Genomic DNA, 12,580 nt, shown 5'->3' with positions numbered 1-12,580 from the left:
AAGAATGTTATAACATTTTGTCAATAGTTCAGAATGGGCCTAACGATCATCGTTAATGAAAGCCCGGTGCACGTTTGAAATCTCTATTCTGCTCCTTTTATCAAACTCTGGGATGCTGCAAACCCAGTTTGCAGCAATCACTTTCTCCCTTCATACAGGTAAAGCAAGCACGCCCGAGAAAGTGACAGGAAATGTGCAGCTGAGCTATTTAACATGTTTAAACGCAGTTTAAAATGTCTAATGGGTATTGTATCCTCTGTTTCCTAGCCAGAATTTGGAGGAAACAATTTTTCCTTCTTCTATTTTCTTCTCAGTAAGAAATTTCTCTTGTGAGTAAGAGAAGTCTCACTGGTTACAAAAGCTCGTTATTCTTGTAGAAGACCAGAGTTCGGTTCCCAGCACCCACATCTGGCAGCTCACGGTCACCTGCATATCTCCAGCTTCAAGGGATCCCATCCCCTTTTCTGGCCTCTGCAGACACTCATATATGTATATGCATACATGGCTATATACACACACACATAGTAATAAAAATGTACTTTTAAAATACCTTATTTAGATGCCTCTGGTTCACTATAAATATTCTCACCTATAGTTTTGGGCAGACGAGCAAAAAATAAGGCATGGGTTTGCTTCAACTAGTTCTGGGGCATGTTAGAATCTTCTGGAGCATGACTGGGATATGAAGGTGTTCCCTTTGGGAATACTTTGTAGTTGGTTATGAAGTATGGAGAAGACATGTCCATGCATTGAGGGATCGTTAGCTCTTGCGTCCCTCCCAATCCCATTCCTTAAGAGCGGTGCATTGAGCACAGGTCTTCAGAGTCACTGCCTGATGAATCGGGCTGATTCTAACTGCCAAGGCTCAGGAGGATATCTGTGGCAGCTACACTATCTTACAAGGTGCATGATGATGACCTCAATGCGCTCAGCATTCACACAAACGTGTTCTTAACATCAAGCTCCCCTACAAACTGTCCAGTGCTCACTGATGACCTCTACTTAATGTGAGAGTCTGGCTTGGGTCATCTTTAACCCTTGGGAACCCACATCACCTAATCCTGTCTTTCTGTTTCTGTTGCGTGTTTAGAAATGTATTTCGGGTTGGGGATTTAGCTCAGTGGTAGAGCGCTTGGCTAGCAAGCGCAAGGCCCTGGGTTCGGTCCCCAGCTCCAGAAAAAAAAAAAAAAAAGAAAAAAAAGAAATGTATTTCTTCCCAAAGCTGAGGCACTCCTGTGGTCACAGTTTTACCGGCTTGGTCAGTGAATTGTGCCTCTGCTGGTGACACACTCCTAAGGGGAATCTGATCCTCCAGGGTTCTTTAGGAGGGTTCCTTCCATAGAGTGACTGAATGATCAAACTGCCTTGTAAGCATGGGGGCATGCTCCACCCCAACACAACGCTCGAACGGAGCACACAACAAAGCTTTGCCCCACAGTGTGGCTATTTTCCTGGTTTATATCCTTTCTCAAACATTACCAATCACTGATAAACATCTTATTTTTTCTCAATGCATTAGGGCTAGAAAAAGAAAAGAGAAAGATAGTTAAGGTTCTAAATATTATACTAACTCGTATTCTCTCACAGCTCCATGAGCGAGTCCGAGTGATTTGGGGGTACTGGTCTCATTTTACACAGTACCCATTGCTTTTAAAAGCTTCTTGATCTCTTCCTTAACAGAGCTTTTCCTGAACTAATTACAATTTTATCCTACTAGATAAGACCATCAAAGCCTCTCCGGTGGAGTCAGGTGTGTGTGCAACCCCACAGTAGAGAGTGGACTGAGCAGGCAGTCAATCCTCCACATCAAAACCAAGCCATGAAATCTGTGTGCGTTCACCCTCTGCACAAGTATGAGGCCTCTGCCACTTCCGTGGACTCTCTGAGAGCCCCGCCCCATCACGTGCACCTCACACGGGTCTCTTTCCAAAGTTAGGTTTCATAATGATGTGACAGCTTTCAGCTACATCCCACCATCTCTTTAAATTATTGATGCATTTCAAGATCCATGAGTTAATGCTGGTCAATTTTTTTCTCCTTTTACCTAGCAGTAAAGCTTGTCTGGGATGAAAGTAAGTTCTTTGCCAAGACCTTCGTTCTTCTGCACAGTAACTATACATGTGTGTTACACTCTACACAATACCATAAATCCGAATATTATGAACTGGAGATGAAACTAAGTTGGCCACAGTGTTGCTCACACATGCAAAGCTCTGGGCAGGGTGGTGCACACTGGTAATCCAGGCACTGGGGAGGCAGAGGCAGAAGCAGAGGCAGAGGCAGAGGCAGAGGCAGAGGCAGAGGCAGAGGCAGAGGCAGAGGCAGAGGCAGAGGCAGAGGCAGAGGCAGAGGCAGAGGCAGAGGCAGAGGCAGAGGCAGAGGCAGAGGCAGAGGCAGAGGGGGCAGAGAGGCAGAGGGGCAGAGAGGCAGAGAAGCAGAGAAGCAGAGGGGCAGAGGGGCAGAGGGGCAGAGGGGCAGGGGGCAGAGGGGCAGAGGGGCAGAGGGGCAGAGGGGCAGAGGGGCAGAGGGGCAGAGGGGCAGAGGGGCAGAGGGGCAGAGGGGCAGAGGGGCAGAGGGGCAGAGGGGCAGAGGGGCAGAGGGGCAGAGGGGCAGAGGGGCAGAGGGGCAGAGGGGCAGAGGGGCAGAGGGGCAGAGGGGCAGAGGGGCAGAGGGGCAGAGGCAGTTCAGGTCCATCCTTGAGTACCCACTGAGTTGGAGGCCATGTTGGGTTACATGAGAACCTGAGAGATGTTAATATAATTTATTCCAGGAGACACAGGAATAAATATCCTCCACTTGTTAAATACTTGTATGCACAGAGTGGTAGATTCAAAGTTTGTGATTCAAAAAGAGAAAAGAACTCAGAAGACATGGTGGCTCTTGCCAGTAGGCAAGAAAGAAAAACGCGTACGGATGGATTTCTCTCAGCTTCCTTTGTGAAACTTGGATAAAATGAAGACTTAGAACACAGGGAATCTGGTCAAGGGCTCAGTGGACGCACACCATTTTAAAAGATACCTTCTTGGCCCCAGCGTTCTCCCTTCCCTATTCACTCTCACCCTAGACCCCCAACAAAAAGCTTACCAGTTGGTTAGTGTCTGCGTTATTAGTTCATGGATGTGCTAGTATTATTTAACGTTAAAAATAAAAATCGCACTCAAGCGAGTGCTGAATTATTCATGTGCTGTGATTTTACATAATTTGGCCATCCCTCTTTATTGCTATTTCAGTTTCCATCGCTAAACAATTCTTCCCTAGGTCCACTTCGGATTCCTGTGAACAAGGAGATAACACTTGCAGAATGTTTCTCTAACGCGATGTTCTGAGCTGATGTCCAAACATTTACAGCTAAAGCCTAAACAACCCGCAAACAGATGGGGAGACCCTCAGTGCCCGGAATAGAAAAAGAAAAAAAATCAAGCATTAACAAGGCAATTTTTTTTTCAAATCAAATTTCTTTAGAATTTAAAAATCTGTGGTGTCACAAAAGCTACCAAAATTGAACCATCAGAGAAACCTTTGGAGGCTTGTATTGTCACTTGGAATTTCCATTACAAGAGCTCACCAACCTAAGACACGATTTAAAATGCAATTAAGGCCGTTAATGTGGTTTGGGCATTAAAAGTTACTAATGGGCACCATCAGCCCCTCTCTGTTCAGTGTGTGGGAGGGTAGAGGGACAGGGTGGCAGCTCGCTCTCTCCACAGAGGGACAAATGCCACAACTGCAGTGTTACTGTGGTGGGAATTCTAGATGTCACTCCAGTAGGGACAGTTGGCCCTGGCCTGGAGGTTGGGTAGGACTGAACTTCCCAGAGATTCTTCTGAGAGTTGGGAGGGGAATCGAGCCTCAGCATCTGTACCAGAGAAAGCAGGTAAGACAGCCATGCAATGAAAACAAGATCAACTGACGACCCTCTGCTCGAGCAGGAGTTTCTTTAAAAATAGTAAAATAAAATAAAATTTAAAAAAATCACTATTTATTGTTTTGCTCATTTCTAACCTATAACTTTTTTTTTTTTTTTTCGGAGCTGGGGACCGAACCCAGGGCCTTGCGCTTCCTAGGCAAGCGCTCTACCACTGAGCTAAATCCCCAACCCCAACTTTTTTTTTTATTTAATCATTAATGTAAGTGACTAGAAGTAGCATCTAAGCCTCTGTGGTGGCATTCTTCAAATGTTTGGTGTCAATGAGAGAGAGAGAGAGAGAGAGAGAGAGAGAGAGAGAGAGAGAGAGAGAGAGAGGGAGAGAGAAGCACAGTTGGAAAACACTATAATGAAGCAACATGTTCTATTTAAAACCTGTTTGTCAGCTGCAGTTAAGTTGACACCGTGAGCATAGCAACAAATCATAACATTTTGCAGGTTTTCCTGTGGGCTTGAAGCAGCCACGGCACATGCTCGCCCAGATTACGCTGGTGGGAGTTTTGGAATGGCAGGATGGGTGGGGTAGAGTGGGCCACATGAGACCTGCAGCCCCCTCAAAGGTCACAGAAGTAGACCTGGTCTTTGAGAGCTTCCCCAGGCCAAGAGTGGTGTTCAAGGTTTTAAAATGGGCCGTCACTAGCTTAGCAGTCCCTGGAGATCCCCCTTTCTTGGACGGGTAGTTTGGGATTTCATTGAGAGATTGGTTTTGAGAAAGAATCAAATCCTCTGCTAGCTTTCCTCGGAGATTCATATATGTGGAAACATGCTACGATGAAGGATATGGGTAGAAGGAATTTGATCTCAGAAGCTGAAATCGTAGAGGAAACAGGGGACGGTGCACAAAGACAAATCATTTGATTCCACGAATGTGAAGCAATGACATGACGTGTATTCAGCTCTGAACTAGGAAATATGGGGTTAACTCTGAAGAGATACTAAGGACTCTCAAGATGGCTCAGATAGCAAAAGGAACTTGCTGCCAAGCCTGGAAACTTGAAGTCCCTCTCCAGGGCCTACAGTGGCAGAAGGAGAGAGCTGACCGATTTCCACAAGCTGTCTTCTCACCTCTACATGCATGTTGTGACCCACTCTCCCAGGCACCCCCTCCAATACACATAAATAGATGTAATACTTCTGAAAGAGAAGATATAAAATATCATTTCTGTCCTCGTGGAATGAGCTGACATATTAAGAAAGCAGTAGAAATACATACACCACAAGCATGGGCCAGGCAGCATGACTAAATTCAGCTAATCGGGAAGGAGCTGGATAATCCACCAAATAAGTAACAACTCTGTCCCTTTAATGTCTGGGCATGAGTGCTTTTTCTCAGTAATCTCTCTTTCAGTCTGGTCTCCCAGACTCTAGCTTGGAGTCAGCTAGACAGTATTAACTGGAAGACATTATCTACATAGCCGTATCACGAAAAAAATGGAGGACAGATGATCTCCAAACACTGTTGTAGGCTTCGTTGTGAGCCTTCAACTCCAGGGAAGACAGAAGAACCTTTAGAAGGTAGAGCTAAAGGGTGAAGGGTCACTGGGGTGAAGGGTCATTGGGATGGGCTTGGAGGAGGTTAGGGTCCTGGCTACTTCCTTTCCCTCTGTTCCCCAGTCTTTGTGAGACGTGAAGAGGCCTCCTTTGGCAAGGGTGTGGCCCATGTTGTTCTGTGATATTATACACCAAAGCCTTCCTCTTCACAGGTTGCTCATTCCACACATTCTGTCAGAGCGGCAGCATGTAGCCTCTCACGTTACTCCGTGATTCAAGCTACCTGTAGATAAACTCATAAACACAAGTACTCGAGAAGTTTCTGGAATCTGTATCTTCATGTCTCAAAACTGCAAATGACAGTCTGAAGTATTGGTGACTTTTCTAGATCCCCGGAAGCTGAGTCAGGTGAACACCTGGCCCTGAGGTGCTCCACGCACCCTTCACGGCCCCACACTGCTTTCTAGTAGCACAGAAAGGAGGGCATCGGGTGTGGCTCTGTGGTAGAGGACTTGTGTGCATGAGGCAGTGGAGCAGGAAAGAGAGAAAGGATAGGGGAAGGATAGAAGGGAGTGAGGAAAGAGAGGTGTTGTACATACACACCACAGTGTAGGAGAAAGGCCACTAGGTTCACAAGCATTAAGAACTATACCCAGGTCTGTGGCAGCCACTGCTATTCAACCAAACCTGCTGACTCCTGTTTTCTGAATCTCAGCTGGAATGAGCCTCCTATCTCAGCAGCCTCTGGGACTCACAGCAAGTTTCTTGGTCTTACAAGGAAGGAGTTCCACTCTTACCTCCTTTCCTTGGCCAGAATGACCTGGCTGGGCTCAAACCTGGTGGCCACAGGTTAAAGATGGGAAAAATGGTGTTTGGTTTGAAGCAGCCTGAGAATCCCAGAGGGAGAGCAAGATGACTGAACACCTGGGGCTTTCATTTTGGTCCGGAGAATGAAATGTAAATAAGCATGAGCATTTACTTTGTATCCTTTTCTGCTGTTTTTCTTTTGTTTTGTAGACAAGCTCTTCCTATGTAGCCTAGACTGGCCTGGACTTCACTTTTACTATGTAGCCCAGGCTGACCTTGCAGTCACAGCCCTCCTGCTTTAGCCTCCCAAGTATTTGGGATCACAGACATGTGCCACCACAGTCACTTAACATTACAGTGTTTATTGCATGCAGCTTTGGATGCTCACTGCTGACATTTACTCCCAGCTCTGTCAGGTCCTTCCAGCAGTTGATAGCATGATGTCATCACAAAGCCTCTCAACCCACCTGCCCACATCTCATCTGTTAAATTGTCATGATCATAATTGATTATTTTGACATGATAGAAGGTGGACATCAACCAGTCTATTCATTGGAAACTGTAAACTATCTTAGAAATATGAAAAAAAGAGCAGTTCCTTCTATCTGGAGGGGCCAGAGGAGATTAATGAAAGGATGTTAAGTGAATTTAGTAGTGTTTGGATAGCATTTTAGCAAACATGATGGAGACAAAGCATGGAGCCAAGTTTTAAAAAAATGTGTAATTCCTATTTTCAGAGAGCAGCTGGAGATCTTCTGGCTCCCCAGTAGGGAGTTTGGGGAAGCAAGGCTGGAAAGGTAATTCTGACAGCTCCACGGTAGTGTAAGAAAGGCTGGGCATTAGAACAGTGGATTGTGAAGCATCTTATTGTGGTTGTGCATTTCTTGTCCAGTTTGGTAGAGGAGTATTATCTTCTTGAGAGTCTATCAACACAGATGCCTCCCCTAGATCTGAAACATCCTCCTTGGATCCTTAATGGAAGAACAAGTGCAGAATCTCAAGGCTGGGCAAGAGGTGAAGGAAAAGAAATTCTTTTTTATGTGTAAAATTTTATTGCTTTTTAAGTGTCTTCCTGTGTGTGTGTGTGTGTGTGTGTGTATGTAGGTATGTATGCATGCATGTGTATGTATGTATGTGTGTATGTATATATGTGTGTGTATGTATGTATGTATGTGTGTATATGTATATGTGTATGTATGTAGTACGTATGTGTGTGCATATGTATGTATGTATGTGCATATGTATGTGTGTATGTATGTACGTATGCATGTATGTATATGTGTGTATATGTATGTACATATGTATGTATATATGTATATGTGTGTATGTATGTCTATATGTATGTATATATGCGTGTATGTATGCATGTATATACATATGTGAGTATGTATGTATATGTGTGTATATGGATGTATGTACATATGTATGTAGATATGTATGTGTATATGTGTGCATGTATGTATATATACATGTAAATACGTATGTATGTATATGCAAGTGTGAACCTGATGCCTGCAGAGAACAGAAGATAATGCTGGATACTATGGGGCTGGAGTCACAGGTGGCCATGAGCCATCCTGTGTGCTGGGATGAAGCACGGGTCCTCTGTAAGTGCAGCAAGTGCTCTGACCCCCTCAGCCATCTTAGCGGCCACTGAAGCAGGAAGTTCTTATCTCTAAGCTACTTAGGATATGGGGGCAACAAAGTGCTTTTCACCCCAATACTAGCCAATATTCCTGCTGCTCGAGGGTGACAACGTTCATAACCTAGGCAGTCAGCAATGCTCACAGAAATCTGCATTTTTAGAGACTCACATAGAACTAGAAAGACTGCCCTTTTGGAAAAGACCCACAAAGCATCACCTTCGTCATAAAGACACTTGCTGATCATGATCAATACCTCAGAGGCAGAGATATCACACCCTCAATATTACTCTTAGAACTATCTTAAAAGTAATGTTGAAACTCGTTTTATATGAAACCATTCTTTTTTGCCACAAATAATTTGAATTTAAGTCACAGACCCTACCATTTCTATCATACCACTGGTTAAAAATTTAGACAAACTACATTTCACAGGCTTAAGAAAGTGACAATTTTGGAGTCTTGGTTTCCTTAAGAAAACAGGGAAATATTGTAAGAATATGTTTTTGTTTTAATCCCAGGTGTGGGCTATGGGGCTACTTCAGACTGTCCACAGCAGATGACTGTGATTTGCCTCATGCTCTGGCAGGGATGTGATTTTGCCAGCTGAAGATAGGTTCTGCACTTGTGTGATGTTTGGAATTCTGAGGGGCTTTACAGAGGGTATAAAATCTCTAGGGCCCCAAGGGGCAGGGTGGATTGTTGGTTGGTGATAAGTTGCTGTCGGTCATGGTTTACTAAGTAGTCGTTCACAAAGAAGAAAAGAACAGAAATCGGACACCCTGACAGTGAAGGTCAAACTCACTCCAAAGAACTCGATGCCCCTAATCAGCAGGAAGTGCTCTAACAATGACATCACCCCCTTTCCCCTCTGTCCTTTTCCTCTCCTATCTCAGGGTAGGGGGCTGGAAGGGTGGAGAAGGGTGGAAGGAAGAAGAAACTTCAAGGTAGCCAGAGACAGCTACAGAAGTCAGTCAGCCCAAGTGTTTGAAAACCTTTAGAGCTGGGGGAAAAAAACAGATAAATAAGGTAGAGTTTTAGCTTCATTTTACACATGAGGACATTTAGGCCTCAGTAATTTATTAAATGACTACCCATTTCCCTCTCTTCTTCATCTTCATATCCTTTTCTGTTCTGTTTCTTCTTCTCCACACCATCTCCCTGCCTCTCTTCCCCTCCTTTACTTCCCCTTCCCCCCTCTCCCCACCTTGTCTCCTTTCCTATGCCCTACCCCTCCCTCTCTTCCTCTTCCCTGTTCTTTCTCCTCTCCCATCTCCCACTCTTCCCCACCCCTCTCCTAAATGCAATCAACCTCACAGCTATCGACTGGATTTCCTTTCGCAAACTCTAAGAAAATTGGTTAAGGTTTCCTGGTGTGACCTATAACGATCACATCTTACTAGCAGCATTTATATTTAAATTTTCAAATTTAAAATTCAATATTATAGTAGCATTATGACTTCAAGGACCTAAGTTCATGCTATCAGTATTTGTCACCACCTCTGGGATACCTGTGCACAGTTTGCTAAATACCCCATTTTCTAGGCTGTCCTGGGAGTCTAAATTCCCTTAACCTGGTCTTGTGTTGGGATTGGGTCTAGCTTGAGTTTGCACAGACCTCATTTATGTTCCAACTTCTGTAAGTCCATATGTGCAGCTGCCTTCCCACTTCTGACCAGAAGACCCTCTCTGTCCCTGTAGTTGTCCCCCTTGAATCCCTGTGCTACACCCTCTCTGTCCCTGTGTTGACCAATAATTCCTTCACTAACATCTAGATCTTTTTGTCGTCTTTCTTCACTGACGATATTAGATACTGAGCACACCAGCGTCTGGATGGTAGGTAGACTATCGTAACTTTGAAAATGTCCCCCGATGAGCTCTTCTCTCATCACATATACCTTTGCAGAGTTCCCTCCAATACACTACAAAAGTTGATCTCTATAACCAAAAGAATCCTTCAGACATATTGATACATCACTTCTGCAATTAGTTCATAAAAGATGGTGCTGTTTCTACTCTGTCCCCCACTTCTGCCCTCAGGAACAGGCCAGATGCCATGTAACAAGTAGCCATATATATATATATGACTGTCTATAAGGGGAGGGACTGAGGCCTCCATCTGACAACCATTAGAGGGGTCTTAGAATCAGGTCTCCTTGCCGTGTGGAAGTTTTAGACATCTTCTCTGTCAGTACCTTATGAGAAATTCCAGTCAGAACCATGCAACTATGCTGACCGCACAACCACCCACGTCCAACTCTCAGACGCAGCAAGCTTCACCGTGTTTCTTATTTTAAGCCACTCAGGTTTCAGGCAAGTCACTGTGTGGGTCAACCGTGATGAGAGGTATTCTACCGGTTTCTGTTTTCTTTTTGTTTTTCTTCCTCCATTTAGGGCACTTGAGGAGAGAAGCCATGTCTTATTCACCCCCAGGATGAGCAGAATAGCCAAGGCCAATAGCAGATCCAATAACCATTTTCTGAATGAATGACCATCTCCTTCCTGTTTGTAATCATTAAAGTAAATTCAATGACAATTACACTTCCAGACTTCTGACTTAACTAAGGTCTTTAAAAAAAATAATGTGGTTTAACTCAGAATGTGGATGAGGGAAGAAAAAAAAATCTGAAATGAGATCACCTTTCAGAAACTCCAATTTTTTTAATGCTCTCACCATTAAGAGTTCAATATAAATTTACAATAAGGTTCAGTGAACAATTTAGGGAAGCTTGGCCTCCTGCCTTGTACGCATTCATGATTGCAAACGGAGACTTGGCCCAGCAGCTAAGACATGACAGAATGATGGGAAGGCTGACGTAAGTGTGGAAGAAACAAACTCCTGTAGCTCTTGGGTTTAGGGGACAGCAGAATCTGAAACAAGTGACTCACCTAATATTAAGTACCCTTGGGGACTTTCTGTTATCACTTAAACCAAGTTAAAAATACTTATTTCTCAAATACCTTCTGGTTCTTAAGGTAGAAGCATTTGAATCCTTCCTTCTGGCTTGACTTCTTTTCCCTTTTTTCCCCTAAGGATTTATTTTATTCCTAATTATGTGTCTGTGTGTGGGCATACTCATGTGGGTACAGGTGCCCATGGAGGCCAGAAGAGGCCATCAGATCTTTGGAGCTGGGGTTAACAAGTGATGGCGAGCCGACAGGGGCACTGGGAACTAAACTTCAGTCTTCCAAAGGAGCAGTGCATGCTCCTGACTGCTGAGCCTAGCTTTGTGGGAGTGTCCTGAAACCTACACTCAGTGATGCCTACAGTCACTGTGTGCCACAGCACATCAGAGTTGGTTCCTGTGGAACGATTACTTAAGGCCAAATCTACCCTTCCTTTATACTCCCAGGTCTACCAACATGCTTCTACTCTCCGTGTCTATGACATCACCTTTTATATATTGCACTTATGAGAAAGGTCATGTGACTCTCTGTGTCTATGACATCACCTCATATATATTCCACTTATAAGAGAGGTCATATGTAAATTGTCTTTGTGTGCCTGGTATATTTCATTTAACATAATAGGCCCGAGAGAATCAGGGATCAAACACCTTTTGAGCTTCCATTGGTGGGAACTATATTCTGTAGTTAATAGTGTAACTTTATAGTGTACTTGTGTCTCCAAATCCACCAGCCCCAATAACCTATCATACTCCTAAAGGCGATGTTGGTAACCATCGCCTGGTTTCTTGCTGGAGCCAAGAAACACATCCTATGAGGACTCACTGTTCATGGTAATGAAATTATTTTAAGCACCTAGGGACCATGTTTCCCCTTTAGAAGTACATCAGGACAGCCTTGAATGTACTATGCAAAAGAATTGTTGTGGAGATTACTGAGTCTAGCCCTATAAGGCCCTGAGGAAGGCCTTGAATGTACCACATAGCCCATTCCAGCTTGCTCTCACCGTGTTCTTTCTGCCTCAGTTTCCTGAATGCCAGGCTGACAGGTATTTACCTCCACACAGAGATGGTTAAAACCAACTGAATTTCTGAACCACTGTAGCCTTACAAAAAAATTAAAAATAGGATGAACATTCCCATTGGCCCATGCTACGTCTCTCCTACAGTAAATATACCTGGTATACTCATCCTAACTCAGCAGCTGGTAGGGACGCGTTGTCTGCACTTCATGTCTCATTCATGTTTCTTTACCTTTACCCACTGCCTTCTCTCTATCCCAGGACTCCACGTCAAACACCACATCTCCTTGTCCTGCCCCACAACGTTTACAGCTCCTTATTGCCTTTGTGTTGACTTCTTAACTGCTGAGAAGGACTCTGCCAGGAACTTTGTGGAATTCCTTAATGAAGACTCTCTGCCCCATAGATGGTTAGACTGAGTTTGTAAGTTTGGGGAGGGTGACCATAGTGTCAGGGTATGTCTTCCTCACACCGTTCTCCTAGAAGTCAGTATACCATCATGATGTGTCATGGCTGATGCTTCACTGGTCCCCAGATGAGCTGTATGTGAGAAATATCTCCACCGTGGAGAGTGTTCTTCATTCCCAGCTCACCCTGATCCTCCACGTTTGCACATTTTAAATCAGATGTTAAGAATGACATTCTGATTCTCAGGTGAAGCAAGAGTAATGTTTGATTACTGAGGGAATCTCAGACCGCCTTGTCCTTCTTCCTCCACATATCCCTCCTTTCTAACAATACTCATTGTCTGATGTGTGTCATGTACTGTGTCAGCTTTAAAAACAT

At 44.3% G+C, this 12,580-nt stretch overlaps 1 protein-coding gene across 13 annotated transcripts in view; it reads right to left on the bottom strand.

Annotated features, from left to right (window-relative positions):
• The window catches only part of Esrrg (estrogen-related receptor gamma), a 618,195-nt gene that overhangs the window by 274,843 nt on the left and 330,772 nt on the right, over nucleotides 1–12,580 (bottom strand). The window lies entirely within an intron of this gene.

Source organism: Rattus norvegicus, chromosome 13 (genome assembly GCF_021556685.1).
Source record: "Rattus norvegicus strain SHRSP/BbbUtx chromosome 13, alternate assembly SHRSP_T2T, whole genome shotgun sequence".
In the NCBI taxonomy this organism is placed as follows: domain Eukaryota; kingdom Metazoa; phylum Chordata; class Mammalia; order Rodentia; family Muridae; genus Rattus; species Rattus norvegicus.
The sequence above is the reverse complement of the archived record's forward strand: the minus strand, read 5'-3'. Positions and strand labels throughout refer to the sequence as shown.